At 42.6% G+C, this 16125-nt stretch overlaps 1 protein-coding gene across 3 annotated transcripts in view; it reads right to left on the reverse strand.

The window, feature by feature from the left end:
* Positions 1-16125, reverse strand: part of LOC138751620 (dual 3',5'-cyclic-AMP and -GMP phosphodiesterase 11A-like) — a 272213-nt gene that overhangs the window by 182903 nt on the left and 73185 nt on the right. Inside the window, exon 1 of one of the 3 annotated variants that reach the window (XM_069914143.1) lies at positions 6192-6333. The exons of the other annotated variants lie outside the window; for them this stretch is intronic. The gene's annotated coding sequence lies outside the window, so the exon portion shown is untranslated. Of the gene's footprint in view, positions 1-6191; positions 6334-16125 lie in introns of those variants that run through there. 3 annotated transcript variants of the gene reach the window in all.

Consider the following 16125-nt stretch of genomic DNA (forward strand, 5'->3'; position numbering starts at 1 on the left):
AGACAACGGCTCTGTATACGCTTATCTTTGTGAGGTTTTTCAGTTGGTTGTTTTTCCAGCCTCTTTTGTGTAGTCTTCCAAAGGCGCTATTTGCCTTGGCGAGTCTGTTGTCTATCTCATTGTCGATCCTTGCATCTGATGAAATGGTGCAGCCGAGATAGGTAAACTGGTTGACCGTTTTGAGTTTTGTGTGCCCGATGGAGATGTGGGGGGGCTGGTAATCATGGTGGGGAGCTGACTGATGGAGGACCTCAGTTTTCTTCAGGCTGACTTCCAGGCCAAACATTTTGGCAGTTTCCGCAAAGCAGGACGTCAAGCGCTGAAGAGCTGGCTCTGAATGGGCAACTAAAGCGGCATTGTCTGCAAAGAGTAGTTCACGGACAAGTTTCTCTTGTGTCTTGGTGTGAGCTTGCAGGCGCCTTAGATTGAAGAGACTGCCATCCGTGCGGTACCGGATGTAAACAGCGTCTTCATTGTTGGGGTCTTTCATGGCTTGGTTCAGCATCATGCTGAAGAAGATTGAAAAGAGGGTTGGTGCGAGAACACAGCCTTGCTTCACGCCATTGTTAATGGAGAAGGGTTCAGAGAGCTCATTGCTGTATCTGACCTGACCTTGTTGGTTTTCGTGCAGTTGGATAATCATGTTGAGGAACTTTGGGGGACATCCGATGCGCTCTAGTATTTGCCAAAGCCCTTTCCTGCTCACGGTGTCGAAGGCTTTGGTGAGGTCAACAAAGGTGATGTAGAGTCCTTTGTTTTGTTCTCTGCATTTTTCTTGGAGCTGTCTGAGGGCAAAGACCATGTCAGTAGTCATGCGGCTCCGAATCATGGGTCCACTACCGGCACCACCTACGGCTCCTAGAACGCTTCCACCAGCGTTGTCTCCGCTCCATCCTCAACATCCATTGGAGCGCTTACATCCCTAACGTCGAAGTACTCGAGATGGCAGAGGTCGACAGCATCGAGTCCACGCTGCTGAAGATCCAGCTGCGCTGGATGGGTCACGTCTCCAGAATGGAGGACCATCGCCTTCCCAAGATCGTGTTATATGGCGAGCTCTCCACTGGCCACCGTGACAGAGGTGCACCAAAGAAAAGGTACAAGGACTGCCTAAAGAAATCTCTTGGTGCCTGCCACATTGACCACCGCCAGTGGGCTGATATCGCCTCAAACCGTGCATCTTGGCGCCTCACAGTTTGGCGGGCAGCAACCTCCTTTGAAGAAGACCGCAGAGCCTACCTCACTGACAAAAGGCAAAGGAGGAAAAACCCAACACCCAACCCCAACCAACCAATTTTCCCCTGCAACCGCTGCAATCGTGTCTGCCTGTCCCGCATCGGACTTGTCAGCCACAAACGAGCCTGCAGCTGACGTGGACTTTTTACCCCCTCCATAAATCTTCGTCCGCGAAGCCAAGCCAAAGAAGAATACATATAGAATACACATACATAGACAGACAGACACACACACACACATACACACACACATACACACACATACACTATATATGTGTGTGTGCACACATACACACACATACACTATATATGTGTGTGTGCACACATACACTGTATATATGTGTGTGTGCACACATACACTTTATCTTAAATGGATCAAATACTGCACACAATGTTCAAAGTACAGATATATTGCCAGAGTACATATGTGATATCACATACAACCCTGAGATTCTTTTTCCTGCTGACCAGACAATTTCTCATTATCAGCAGTGCAAAACGATGTACTCAAGAAAATATATGTATACAAAAGAGAGAAATGCACACTAAGAAAGGTAGACAGACTATTCAATACAAAAAATGAATATTCAATGCCTCATGAATTGGTGTTTTTTGAGGAGGTAATGAAGAAACTTGATGAGGTTAGGGCAGAAGATGTGGTCCGTATGGATTGTAGTAAGGCATTCAACAAATTCCCCCATGAGAGAGTTGTTCAGAAAGTCATGAGGTACGTGATCCATGGAAACTTGGCTGTGTAGATAAAAAAAATTGGTTTGCATGTAAAAAGGAGAGTAATAATGGAAGGGAAGTAGAGTTCTGCAAGGATATGTTCTGGGACTCTTGCTCTTTGTGATCTTTATAAATGACCTGGATGAAGAAGCAGAAGGATGGGTCAGTTAAGTTTTCAGATGATACTGATGCAAGCTTCTGTTTTTTATTGAGTATTATTTTGGGGTTGTTCAAGGTGAAAAACAATCATGGATTTCTGGACATTTTCCAGACAGCCTGGCACCGTTAAAAAAAGTAGTGCTTTGGAAGAACAAAATGACAATGATTGTTTATTCAAGAAAAAACCAGATGGGGCCATTACAGGTCATATGATTCATGACTCACGTGTTTGAGACACTTGAAGAAGGAACATTGAGTATTAATCAAGCAAGTCATGTAATTAAGACACTTGAGAAGCAAGATTGATTAATAAATAATCAGGGATCTGCAAGAGACAGAAATGAAGTGACTTTGTGTGAAATGGATACTTCTTGTTGGGGAAACAGTGATCCACCGTGACCAGTGTAATGGTCACTTTAATTGGCCTATATCTGGGTAAAGGAATGTTTTTATTCAATGTTTTCATATTGGACCATGGCCATTCATTATTTTGTTTGTAAAATTTATTTAAAATTTTACAAAATACAAGTATGTAAAATACAAAATAAAATCTAAAACTACCCCATACTCCCCCCTCCCAACTACCCCACCCCTTACAACCCTCCCCCTGGGAGCTTATTAAAAAAACATACATAAAATCATAGCAGGCTGTTGTGTGGTATTTCAGCTATTTACATCTTTAAACACAAATAAAAAATTTTCTTAACATCTAAGCCCATACATTCCAGATATAAAGTCTACATTTTAACAAAAAAAGTATAGTTATTTCACAAACTATGTTATATTCTCTAAATACAAACATGATTGTATTTCTTTATGCCATCTTTGTATACTCAATACAACATAACTTTTATAAGTTACAGCAATACATTTTCTAACCACCACCAATCCTAATCATATAAATACAATTTGAGGTATTTCCAATTGCAAATTAGCCATAATATTCTTCATATAACCCAATAAACACACCCATTGATTCACATATAAATATATTTGGAATAAGTCCCTCAAAAATTTAATGACATTTTCCCACACCAAATGTACAAAAGTACCTGTCTGGTTCCCACATCGAAAACATAAATCTGACTCACTGAAACTATATCTTTTCAATTTTTCAGGAGTTAAATATAACTGATGTAAAAAGTTATAATTAACTAAACTATAATGTACATTAATTAATTTTGTGACACTATCCCAACAGATATCAGACCATTCTTCCACAGATATAGGAATAAATAAATCCTTCTCCCATTTAACTCTTGTTCTAAATATATCTACCTTCTTCATCTTTTCCTGTAATAACAAATACATTTCTGAAACAAACCCTTTTTTTTCCTTATCAGCAAATAATTTCTCAAATTTCGTTTGACCCAGTAGTATTAAATCTTGACCAAAACATTTCAATAACAAATCACGTTCTTGATAATAAGCAAATAAGGTGTTTTGTAATATGCTAAACTTCTCTCTAAGTCTATTAAATGAAAGAAATGAACCTCCTTCAAAACAATCTTCCACTAATATCAATCCTTTTGAATCCCAATCCCTCAAATAAGGATTACGCATAGAAAATGGAATTAACTGATTCTGATATAACGGAGTTTTAGCTGAAATCACCTCTCTCAATCCTATAAGTTGATTCCACTTATACCATATCCCCATCAAATGTTTCAATACAGGTAATTTATATCGTAGCAAAAGCAAAGGATTCCATCTATATATAAAGTGATGTATTGATCTTTCCTTTATCTGATCCATCTCCACTTTTGCTCATATCGGAGGCTGGTCAATATCAAACAGTCTATTAATAAATCTCAATTGTGCTGCTTGATAATAATTTTGAAAATGTGGTAGTTGAGGACCTCCCAAATCATATCTCCATGTCAATTTTAGCATAGATACTCTGGATAACTTACCTTTCCATAAAAACAAACGAACTACCGTGGTAGCGCACTCGCTCGTCAACCCGGCCCCACGTAACGCCACGTGGCGGGGAAGCCCTGGGAAGATGGTGCCATCGGGGGTTTCTTCCTCAGTCAAAACTCCCATGTAGCGTGCGCCCCAGGCAGTGTGGTGATGTCATCACGCATGTGGTGACCGAAAAAACGCTGCCCTTAAAGGGGCACACACCAGATTCAAATAAATGTTGTTAACAACCCTCAACATGGTAACTGTGTTTCTTACACTGCTCACACCGCCATAGTGGTGACCCCGACAAGCCCAGACATTTTTCTGCACTCAAGTAACATGGATTTGGCAGAGATTAATGCTGCCTCCATCAAGCTTCCCTTCTTTAGAACCCACTGCTCAAGAACATGGTTTGGGCAAGTAGAAGCGCAATTCCAGCTTTGCAACATCTCCACAGATGCCACAATGTTTTACCACGTCGTGAGCGCGCTAGACCAAGACACAGCAGCGAGGGTGGATGACCTCATCCACCACCCCCTGGCTGTGGGCAAGTACACCGCCCTCAAGGATCTGCTGCTGGAAACTTTCAGAATACTCCCCAGCAATAGGCTTCCAGGCTGCTACACCTGGATGGGCTTGGGGACCGTAGTCCCTCGGTGCTGATGGACAAGATGCTGGCCCTGGCGGAAGACTACAAGCCATGTTTTCTCTTTCACCAGATATTCCTGGAGCAGATGCCGGAGGACATCTGACTGCACCTTATGGGTGAGAACTTCTCAGACGCACAAAAAGCAGCGGCCCGCGCAGATGCCCTCTGGTGAACAAAGAGGGAGAATGAGGTATTCCTCAACCAGGTAACATGACCTAGACCCAGTTACCCACAGGCCACCCCCAAGACCAAGCCGGATGAGAACCAGTCAACCTGATGTTTCTACCACCAGCGCTAAGGAGCACAAGCCCGTAAGTGCTGGCAACCCTGAGGGTTTCAGGGAAATGGTCAGCCCCAACCGCCATTAATGGCTGTGATGGCTGGCCACTGAACAGCCTCCGTCATGTTACAGACAGATCCACTGGCTGCTGCTTCCTGGTGGACATAGGGGCTGAGTTGAGCATCCTCCCTCCATCCCACAGCCTCAGAGACTCACACCCGATCTCGCCATCCAACCCTGCAGGTGGCCAACAGCTCCACCATCAGGATCTATGGCACCTGTAGGGTACAGATCCAGTGGGAGGGAGAAATTCCACTGGAAGTTCGTCCTGGCCTCAGTGGGCACCGTGCTGTTGGGGGCCGACTTCCTGAGGGCTCACGGTCTCCTGGTCGACATAAAGGGCAAGAGGCTGGTCAATGCCTGCACATTTCACTCCATACGGTTGGACACAGCAGATGCACCGTAACCACCGCTAGGGATGAGTTCTCCAACATCCTCCATGAGTTCCCCACCATCTTGGACCCGTGCTTCAACGATGCCATTCCCCAGCATGGGGTCTTCACCACATCGCCACGCAAGGCCCCCAACTGCATGCTAGGCCCAGATGGCTGCTGCCCGAAAAACTCCAGCAAGCGAAAATGGAGTTCTCCAGGCTTCAGGAGCTGGGAATAGTCCGACACTCGGACAACACCTGGGCATCACCACTCCACATGGTCCTGAAATTATCTGGGGGCTGGAGACCCTGCATGGACTACCGTTGGTTGAATGACACAACCACTCCCGACAGGTACCCAGTGCCCCACATACAGGACTTCTTTGCCAACCTGCACAGTGCACGGGTTTCTTCAAAGTGTACCTCAAGCAAGGATACCATCAGATCCCGGTGCATTGAGACGACATGAGTAAGACAGCCATCATCACCCCCTTCAGCCTCCAAGTTCCTCCGCATGCTGTTACAAGATCAAACCAGAAACCACCAAGAAGACATATCACATAGGGGTAAAGATGAACAATTACTTTATTAACAAAAAAAATTCGCCTTCAAACTTTAATTCAAAATCCCTCCTTTTACAACAATGCCCACTGGTTACTATGCAAATCTCTATAATAGTGTAAAACTAATAAATTCCCCAGCCTAAATATGACATAAGAAATCAAAGTCTAAGCTACCTTTCCAACGAGCCCACAGAAAAACTTAGACACAAAACAAAAGCACAACACACACAAGACTCACAAAACTTCAATCTCAACGGAAGCAAAGATCATAAACAAAATTCAGTTTGTTTGGTTAACTGAAGCCAAAGATCTTTGCGAGCGAGAGCGAGAGAGAGAAAGCACAAAATTCGAAGTTGTTTTGTTGTGTTGCTTGCAGAGAGAGGTCCGGATCCTTCTGGCTGCCTTTGGAATGTTCATCCTTTTTGAAATCCCAACATTCTAAACTGTCCTCCACACCATGACTCATGCTCTGGGCCTTCTTCCACTCCACAGCACCCCCAGTGGTGGTTTATCATCCAAGTCCAGACATTTCTTCATTTTCTGCACATGCTCAGTCCATCTCCCACTCTCTCAGCAGACCACCTTCACCTTGGCTCTCTAAGGCAAACTGTCACTTTTTAACATAAAATCACACAACACATAGGCCAATACACAACACAGAACTCTGAAACAATGCCCTTCAGTCTAAAGAACGCGGCCCAAACATTCCAGCGCCTCATGGACACAGTGGGAAAAGATTTTGACTTTGTGTTCATCTACTTGGACGATATACTGATTGCCAGTCGCAACCATGAAAAGCACAAAGCCCACCTCCTCACCCTCTTTGCCCAGCTGGCGGATTTCGGCCTCACGGTCAACACAACCATATGCCAGTTCGCCAGAGTTCCTCAAGTTCTTGGGGCACACCATTTTGGTGGTTGGGGCTGCCCCAGTGCCGGAGAAGGTGGTGGGTGTCCAACACTTACCCAAACTCTCCACCCTGAAAGGCCTGCAGGAGTTTATGGGGATGGTGAACTTTTACCATCGGTTCATCCCCGGGGCCACTTGCACCATGCGCCCATTGTTCGCACTCATGGCCACCAAAGAAAAAACTCTGTCCTGGCCGGAAGAGGCGGACAACACATTCGTGGCAACAAAGGAGGCTCTGGCTAGCGCAATGCTGCTGGTACATCCATGACTGAAGGCGCACATGGCACTCTCCATGGATGCCTCAGCTACAGCAGTGGGGGGTCCTGGAACAGTGGCTCAATGCTGGCCTTTTTCAGCAAACAGCTGTGCCTGTTAGCACCTTCAACCGGGAGCTCTTGGCACTCTACCTGGCCATCTGCCATTTTCGCTACTTTCTGGAGGGCAGGCCATTCACAGTTTTCATAGATCACAAGCCCCTCACCCAGGCACTGGCGATGGCCAAGGACCCATGGTCCACCAGGCAGTGCCACCTCTCGTACGTGCTGGAGTTCACTACCGACATCTGGCACAGGGCTGTCAAGGACAATGTGGAGGTAGACGCACTCTCACACCCAGCCCAGCCATCAACACTCTTGCCCCCAGCCTGGAGTACACTTAACTGGCTCATACCCAGAGAAGCGATGCGGAGACACAAGCCCTGTGGACCGCCATCTCGGCCTCGAACTCAAAGATGTCCAAGTGCCCAACAGCCTGGACATGCTGCTCTGCAATGTTTTGACAGGTACCTCATGTCCAGTAATCCTGCCACACTGGAGAGCGAGAATCTTCAGCATGATCCATGACCTCGCTCACCCGGCGGTAAAGATGACCGTGCGGATGGTCGTGGAGTGATTCGTATGGCATGGACTAAAGAAAGAGGTGGCGGAGCTGGCCAGGAACTGCCAGACCTCCAAAGTCCACCAATACATGCAGGCCCCCATCCAACACTTCAACTCAGTGGCTCGCAGGTTCCAGCACAATCACGTCGATGTTGTTGGACCCATGCCGGTATCCAGGGAGGTGTGTTACCTTCTCACGGTAGTGGACCATGCCATGAGATGGCCCAAGGCTATCCCGTTCAAGGGGGTCTCTGCAGAGATATGCGCCAGGGCTCTGATTCAGAGCCCCGGCACACATCAGCAGCGACAGGGGCGCACAGTTCACGTCCGCCCTGTGGACACAGATGGTGAAACTTCTGGGGTTCAAGCTCCACCACACCACATCACCCACAGACCAACGGGCTGGTGGAGAGGTTCCACAGGCACCTGAAGGCATCGCTCATGGCCAGACTCACCAGCCCCGACTGGGCAGACGAACTACCTTGGGTCCTCCTCAGGATCAGGATGGAACCCAAGGAGGACCTGCAAGCCTCATCGGCAGAGATGATATACAGCGCACCGTTCTCCCTGCCTGGTGAGTTCTTTGGCCTTGAACCTGGCACCGCGACCACAGATGCAAACTTGCTGGCGTACCTCCGCAGGAGACTAGCCTCCCTGGCTCTCCCACCTCCACTCCACCATGGCACCCAGCCAATCCACCTCCCCAAGGTGCTAGACTCTGCCCAATTCGTTTTTGTGTGGAAGGGACCACAGGGAGGACCACTGCAGTGCCTGTACAAGGGGCTGTACAAGGTCTTGCACCGGTCCTGCAGAACCTTCACCCTGGTTGTTGGGGGGAGGGAGGAACTGTTTACAGTAGACCGCTGCCCATTTGGACTTATCACAGCTGGTACAGATGGCCAGGCCCAAGTGAAGGGGACACCCGCCCAAGCAGCAGGATGCGTAGCCAGTTCTGGGGGGGTTGTGTGGCAGTGCACTCGCTCATGGCGAACTGGCCCCGGTTGTAATGCCACGTGGTTAGGCAGCCCTGGGAAGATGGCGCCATCAGGGGTTTCTTCTTCAGTCAAACCTCCCATGCGGCGCACACCCCAGGCAGCATGGTGATGTCATCATGCATGTGGTGACTGAACCAATGCTGCCCTTAAAGGGGCACGTACCAGATTCAAATAAAACAGTTGTTAACGATCCTCAGCGTGGTGGCTGTGCTTCTTACACTGTTCACACCGCCACACTTCTCTATTTCATTCCTTAAAAAACTTTCCCAGAAAAACACTCTGAAAAGATTGAAACAAATATTGAATATGACAATATATATTCATTTTAATACAATTTACCTGCCCAATCAATGTTAACAGTAGATCTTTTCATCTATTTAAATCAAACTTAATATTTAATAATTTTTTCATAACTTGATTTATTCGTTCAACAAAGTTATTACAAATAAGAAAAATACATATTATGAATGATTTTAAAAAATTATTTTTTTTAAAAAAGAAAAAAGAACCCCCCTCCCCCTCTCAGCCTACTCTCTTTAAGAGAGCCAAAGAAAAAAGAAAACTGAAATATATTTACTAAAATCTAATCAAGGTAAATCTAAATGTAAATATTCTAAATATAAAGACCACTTATTTAAAAAAGAATAATTATCATGTAAATTAAAGGTAGCAAATTTCAAATTCGACATCTCTAATACAATTGCTAGATACCAAAAATAGTCACAAAATTAATAATAACAAAAAAAATTATATATAGAACCCTCAAATTAAAATATATAGGACCTCCAAATAAAAAATAACATTCATTAATAAGAGTTAAAAAAACAACAAAAAAAAACTACCAAAAGGTAGTAACTCCCTAAAAAAACTGGGTGTGGATTACCCATTAGTGACTGATGACTAACAAAGAAATTAATGCAATCCCCTCCTCCCCAGCCAGCTAGTCAAAAATATTAACATATTACCAAAAAAATCAGCCTTGAGATTCCAGTCCAGATGGTGAACTCATTTCAAGAGTAGATGAACTCTTTCCATTCCCGTTCTTTCCATTTCTGCCATTTTGTCCATTTCCAAGTCTATCAGATTTTCTTTTAGGAGATAATGTAATGGTGGACTCTTTCTTTGTCCTCTGACATCCGGTAACGAATTAGCAAAAACCATTGCCTCATGCTCACTCTCAAAAAATTGAAACTGATAATTTCCATAAAACACTTTCAACACAGCAGGATAACGAAAAGCAAATTTGTAACCTTTAGCCATAAAAACATCTTTAACTGGATTAAATTCATGTCAGCGTCGGATGATATCTTGACTCAAATCAGGATAGAAGAAAACTCTACCATTCTGAATCTTCATTAGAGCTTGCCTTTGTCTTGCATTTTGAACTGCAAGTCGAAGAATTGTCTCTCTGTCCAAACAGTTGAATCAACGAACTATCACAGCTCTTGGCGGCTGACCAGATAAAGGTGGCTTCTTAAAGCTCTACGTGCTCTTTCCAATACCAGTCCGGCAGGAAAGGACTCTTCCCCTAACATCTGGGGAATCCAATTTTTAAAAAAATTGACGGGATCTTGACCTTCTATACCTTCTGGCAAACCCACAATTTTCACATTATTTCTTCTGCTTTGATTTTCCAAATAGTCCATTTTTTATTAACTCTTTTTCCTAGGCTCCTAAATCTTTAACTGAATTTTCCACTTTTACGATTGTTTGTGTATTGGGTTGTACCTGTTGTTTACATTCAGAAAGAGAAGCTTCAAATTTTTTGAAGTTTTCCTGGTTTTCTTTAACTTCTGCCTTAACCACATTTAAGTCTGAAATTATATTAGTATTCATTTGAACTACCTGGTTCAATTGACCAGTAATAATATCCAAATAGGAAGCAACATCTTTAAACATCATGTAAGCAGGCTGAAGTGCAGTTTGAATTACAGGATCTGGTTCCATAATTTGTAACTCACTTTATTCCAGCTCTTCTTCCATTTCCTGTACAGCAGTAGAGTAAGGCAAGTCTTCTTCTTGTTGCTCTTCGAAAAGTAGCATTCTAGTTGTTTTACTGCGAGTCTGGACACCCAACGATAACCTCCTGACTTCCTCAGGGGGTTGTCGCTGCTGTCTCCCTGCAGACCATTTTTTAATAAAATTACAGAGTTCTCCATAATTAACAGCGCCACCCAAGCGCATAGTCGCTGCAGACTGCGTGTCTGCCGTCAAAATCTTCTTCCTCTGCACTCCCGTCTCTTCCAACTGGAGAGTTCTTTGTAGCAAGCCTCCAGGCTCGTGCCCGACATCTCGGGAGCATGCTCCTTCCTCCGCAGAATGGGTCAAACCAGCGCCATCTTGAGACTGGTGAGTAACTGTTACCTTTACTTTTGTCCCCACCGGCGATTGTTGAAGCTTAGGGTTAGCTGAAAACGGATCCGAGGCTTTTCCAAGTTGTTTAGGCCCCAATTCTTCTGCACTTCAAAACTGTATTTTCTTTTGTAACTGAGACTTAGTTTTTTTTACATTAGTACCCATAATGGCTCACCAAAATATCAAACTAAAAATTTAAGTTTTAAAATTAAAAATAAAGGGTTAAAAAATGGGCATTTAAAAATCTGACCAGAGAGAGCAGGGATTGCACATCTGATCTCTACGCCATCTTGCCATTTAATAATGGAACATAATTTAAACTATACAAATTACACCCAGATACTAAATTTTATTTGACCATTTAAACTTTGTAAATTGCTTACTATCTGAATAATCTCCATCTGATATTGGTAATATTTTACTTTTAACTATATAACATTTACAGCACGGAAACAGGCCAATTTGGCCCTTCTAGTCTGCACTGATCCAAGTACCCTCCTCTAATCCCACTTACCAGCACTCTGCCCATATACCTCCATCCCCCTCCCATCCATAAACTTATCCAACTCTTTCTTAAATGACAAAATTGACCCTGCCTCCATCACCTTTCCCGGAAGCCCATTCCACACAGTAACCACTCTCTGAGTAAAGAAGTTCCCCCTCATTTTACTCCTAACCATTTGCCCATCAACTCTCAACCCATGACCTCTTGTATCCATCTCTCCTACTCTCAATGGGAAAAGCCTTTCCACATCAACTCTATCTATCCCTCTCATTATCTTAAAAACTTCTATCAAATCCCCTCTCAGCCTTCTAAGTTCCAAGGAATAAAGACCTAATTTGCTCAGTCTCTCCTTGTATTCCAGATGCTGAAACTCAGGCAACATTTTTGTAAATCTTCTCTGCACTCTCTCTATCTTGTTAATATTCTTCCTATAAATCGAGAGTTGATTGGCCCAATAGCTTGGGCCAATGGTTCTATAACTAATGCAAATAAGGCTGGCGACAACAGGCCAATTTGGCCTAGGGTCTAGTTGATCTGAACAAATTAAATACCTGTGAAACCTGTCCATTCATCACCACCCAAACAGAAAGATTAGTATATAATGCCTTCACCCAACCAATAAAGAGTGGTCCAAATTTAAATCTTTCTAACACTTTGAATAAAAAATTTCACTCTACACGGTCAAAGGCCTTTTCTGCATCTAGTGCTAGTATCATTGTTTGGTCGAGTTGCTGTCTTAAAGCTTTAATTTTAGTAATTAATTTAGTAATATTATCTACTGAATACCTATTCTTAATAAATCCTACTTGATCCACATGTACTAATTTCTGCAAAAAATTAGCCAATCAGTTCGCCAAAACTTTGGCTACAATTTTATAGTCTACATTCAATAAAGATATAGGTCTATACGACGCAACTTTTAATGGGTCTCTATCTTTCTTTGGTATAACTGTTAACAATGCTCTTGAAAATAACTGAAAATAAACCTGTATCAGTGGCTTGTTTAAGTACTTCCGTATACACCAGAAATAACAAATCATGAAATTCTTTATAAAATTCCATTGTTAAACCATCTTCTCCAGGTGATTTTCCACTTGGCATAGATTGCAACACCTCCTTAAGTTCCAAATCAGTAAATGAACCCTCTAACATCTTAATATCTTCTTCCTCCAATAAAGATAAATCCAAATTTAACAAAAAAAACAATCTGCTCCTCATCAGCTGTCCCTTCAGATGTGTATAAATCCCAGATAAAAAGTATGAAATTCATCATTAATTTCCTGTGGTTTATGTAATTCCTGAACTTCTCTGAACTGCATTAATTGTTCTAGAAACTTGTTCAGTCTTCAACTGCTATGCTAAAACTTTATGTGCTCTTTCACCCAACTCATAATAATGCTGTTTCAATCTTTGAATCATTCTTTCATAATTATAAGTTTGCTTTGTTTTATAACAAAGCTTCAATTTAGATAACTGTATCTTATTCTCTTCTGTTGCATTTTTCTGAAATGTCTTCTCCAATACTGCAATTTCTTTTTCTAAATCTTGAAGTTCCGCTTTATATTGCTTCTTCACTTTTGCTGTGCAACTAATAATTTGACCCCGTAAATATGCTTTTAAAGCATCCCATAACGTAAATTTACTTTGAACTGATCCCGCATTTGTTTCTAAAAAGAACCTAATCTGATCCCTTACATATAAAATAAACTCAGGCCTTTTTAACAACATCTCATTAAATCTCCAACAATAATTAATTCCCGCCATCTCGACAACATTACAGGAAATTAACAACAATGAATGTCTGACAGAATCCCACTCTTATACACAGCTTGTTCAACCCTACCCTGAAAATGAGCTGATACCTCCAAAAAATCTATTCTTGAGAATGACTCATGACGTCCAGAATAAAAAGAATAATCCTTCTCAGTTGGATTCATCTGTCACCATATTTTAACCAAATTTAAATCTCCCATCAACTCAATTATTCTTTTTGCCATTTTGGTTTTCTTCACAATTTTTGGAGACTTATCCAACAGTGGATCCAAACAACAATTAAAGTCCCCTTCAACCATAATATTCTCATTTGATTGATCCAAATGCAAAAACACATATGTAACAAATTGTTCATCATCTTCATTTGGTGCATATAAATTCATCAAAGTCCAAGCTTCTGAAAATAATTTGCAATTAATCTTCAAAACTCTGCCAGCATTCTCAGAAAAAGATTTTAAAGCAAAAGGCACCTTTTTATGTATCAAAATCACTACTCTTCTAGCCTTAGAATTAAAAGAAGATGCCTGCACTTGTCCAACCCAATCTCGTTTAAATTTCAAATGTTCTTTCTCTGTCAAATGAGTCTCTAGTAAAAATGTAATGTCCACCTTCATCTTTTTGATGCAGTCCAACACACGTTTCCTTTTTATCGGATGGTTCATCCCTCTTACATTAAATGTCGCAAAATTCAATTTACTAATTTTCTCATTCAAATGACACCCAACAGAGCAAACCCTCACAAAAAAATAAGCTCCAAAAAAACCTTTCTAAATTTACCAAAAAAAGATTTAATGTAATTTTTTTAAAAACCATAAATATAAAAACAACAAAAAAAAACACCAAAGTGGTACCTCCCTCTACTAACCGGGTGTGGTCTAAACCACTAGTGGCAGATGATGTGAGAAGACACAGAGCCATCCATCCCCCCAGCCGATATTCTTATATAAAAAAAATCTTGTTCATACTGAAAAATTCAGTCCACAACACCTATGATGCAAATTGCTTGATCTTCAACACCAACAGCACCAGTAACTTGATCATCATCTCCCGTCTGAATCAGATGTTGTTCCTCAACTTTCTTCCTGCCGTTGCCATTCCCATTCCTCTTTGGAGATCACTGAGATTTCAATTATTTCTGCAACTCAAAATTATGTGGGTTATTTGGCAAAGAGTTTGCAAAAGTCAGAGCTTCATTTTCATCATCAAAAACCTGAGCCTGAAAATTACCATAAAACACGTTCAACACACCTGGGTATCCAAATGCAAATCTGTAACCTTCTTCCATAACACAGCTTTAGCTGGGTTAAACTCTTTACGTCTTCTTATCACATCCTGACTTAAATCTGCATTAAAAAATCTATTACTCTGAACCACCAAAGGTCCCTGATTTTGGCAAGCCTCCTGCACTGCCAGATGTAATATCATCTCATGATTCTGGTAACGTAAACAACGGAAAAGCACCGCTCGTGGTGACTGGTCTGAAAAAGGCTTCCAAACCTTCTGAGAATGCTTCCTTTCCCAAAATCTCTGGTATCCATTTTCGAAAAAACTTCACCGGATCCATACCTTCAATATCCTCAGGCAATCCAAATATCTTAACATTATTACGCCGACTTTGGTTTTCCAGTGAATCAATTTTCTTCAAAAACTCTAGTTTTTGGACATCTCGTAATACAATGTTCCACATAATCCATTCTCTCAGTTATATCATTCTACTTTATCATTGAAATCACGAAACGCCTGCTTAATTTCTTTAAATTCATCCTGTACCACATCAACTGCTCGCAAACATTTGGCTACATCTTGTTTAATTAATGACACTTCTCTCAGTTCAGTCAATTGAAACTTATTATCCTTAAATCCCTGCGTAACTTGAGTTGCCATTACTATTCATCTGACGCATAAATTCTTCTGACACAGACAATGTAGTATCTTCCTCTACCTGCACAGTTTGAAAGGTTTGTAAAGTGGGAGATTTAAGTCTCTGAAATCTTTGAGATTAATGAGGCCCACCTTGTATGATTCTGGCAGCATGGAGTATTGCTGCATCTTCATCTTCTGGTGTCTGTAGTAATTCCTCTTCATCTTCTTCCGATTCCAGTGCTACAACCTCAGCCCGAGCCACACGACTACGGGTCCGAACTCCCTCCCAAACAGAGAGAGGCGTTCCCACAGCCTATGTCTGGTAGGGAGTTGTGTGCATGCACGAATCTCTGCGCATGCCCAGATCAGCTAGGGCCCAGAAGCGCAGGTCCTCTGCCTCCGTGCCCGAACTCAGCACATCGCCGGCTGTCCAACGCGCTTGTGACCACGATTGGGAACAGAACCCTCACCTCTGCGAGGCCCCACATCCCCAGGCATGCAATCGGAATCGCGCCCGCTCCCCCCTTCTCCAAGGAATGGCTTATCGTGTCGGTGCCATCTTGCATGGTGGAACACAAAGCGGGCACCGGTGTAATTGCAACTGTAGCCTGAGTGGTCCGTTAAGGCTTCTGCAGCTCCAGAGTCGACCCCTGTGGATCCCTCGAAGAGGTAGGCCTCAATTCTTTAGCACTTTCAGCTCTTTTAAATTGTAGTTTTTTTGCAGCTTGAGCCTTAATTCCTTTCATTGTGACTGTAAATAACTTTTTAAACTTCTTCAGAACAAGTTTTAAGTATTTAATTGTCTCTTAATTTCGGGTATTAATTATTCAGCTGGGGAGAGGTGGAATTACATGTCCTCTTCCTACACCATCTCGCTGCGTCCCCGACTGTAGC

This window comes from Narcine bancroftii, chromosome 1 (genome assembly GCF_036971445.1).
Source record: "Narcine bancroftii isolate sNarBan1 chromosome 1, sNarBan1.hap1, whole genome shotgun sequence".
Classification (NCBI taxonomy): domain Eukaryota; kingdom Metazoa; phylum Chordata; class Chondrichthyes; order Torpediniformes; family Narcinidae; genus Narcine; species Narcine bancroftii.